Source organism: Amblyomma mixtum, unplaced genomic scaffold (genome assembly GCF_055824585.1).
Source record: "Amblyomma mixtum isolate Tamu unplaced genomic scaffold, ASM5582458v1 scaffold_21, whole genome shotgun sequence".
NCBI lineage: Eukaryota > Metazoa > Arthropoda > Arachnida > Ixodida > Ixodidae > Amblyomma > Amblyomma mixtum.
In genome coordinates this window covers 43,552-44,590 of record NW_028317718.1, presented here as the reverse complement: position 1 = coordinate 44,590, position 1,039 = coordinate 43,552, and the positions used below count along the sequence as shown (strand labels likewise).

The 1,039-nt window shown below is 54.5% G+C and overlaps 1 non-coding gene across 1 annotated transcript in view; it reads left to right on the top strand.

Moving 5' to 3' along the window:
* The first annotated feature begins 648 nt into the window (after nucleotides 1-648).
* Nucleotides 649-1,039, top strand: part of LOC149324582 (large subunit ribosomal RNA) — a 3,965-nt gene continuing 3,574 nt past the window's right edge. Inside the window, exon 1 of the ribosomal RNA XR_016286775.1 lies at nucleotides 649-1,039. This exon is cut by the window's right edge and continues 3,574 nt beyond it. This is a non-coding gene — a ribosomal RNA (large subunit ribosomal RNA).

The following is a 1,039-nucleotide window of genomic DNA, read 5'->3' as shown; positions in this document are numbered from 1 at the left end:
GGTCGGATGCCGCAGCGAGCTCGAACGATGCACGGGCAGCGCAAGCTGCCGCGAAAAAGATGCGTCGCGCGCTGGGGGTTTATGGCGGCCCTATCGGCGGCGACGAGGCACCCTTCTGGGGCGAAAAGGGAATGCCTATGCATCATACCTGGTTGATCCTGCCAGTAATCATATGCTTGTCTCAAAGATTAAGCCATGCATGTCTAAGTACATGCCGAAATAAGGCGAAACCGCGAATGGCTCATTAAATCAGTTATGGTTCCTTAGATCGTTTCTTTCTACTTGGACAACTGTGGCAATTCTAGAGCTAATACATGCATTGAGCCTGAAGGCCTTTGGCTGACGGGCGCTTTTATTAGACCAAGACCCATCGGGCTCTGCCCGTACTCTGTGGTGACTCTGGATAACTTTGTGCTGATCGCATGGCCATGAGCCGGCGACGTTTCTTTCAAGTGTCTGCCTTATCAACTTTCGATGGTAGGTTACTTGCCTACCATGGTTGTTACGGGTAACGGAGAATCAGGGTTCGATTCCGGAGAGGGAGCCTGAGAAACGGCTACCACATCCAAGGAAGGCAGCAGGCGCGCAAATTACCCACTCCCGGCACGGGGAGGTAGTGACGAAAAATAACAATACGGGACTCTTTTGAGGCCCCGTAATTGAAATGAGTACACTCTAAATCCTTTAACGAGGATCAATTGGAGGGCAAGTCTGGTGCCAGCGGAGGAAAAGAAACCAACAGGGATTCCCCGAGTAGCTGCGAGCGAAACGGGACCTAGCCCAGCACCGAATCCCCCGTCCTTGCAGGCGGTCGGGAAATGTGGTGTATGGGAGGCAACGTTCCCGGGAGTTTGCGACGGTGCAAGTCCCCCTGACAGGGGCTTGTCCCAGAGTGGGTGCCAGGCCCGTCTCCGCCGTTGCGCGCCCGGGACGAAGCCTCCCGTGAGTCGGGTTGCTTGAGAGTGCAGCCCTAAGTGGGTGGTAAACTCCATCTAAGGCTAAATACGACCGAGAGACCGATAGTCAACAAGTACCGTGA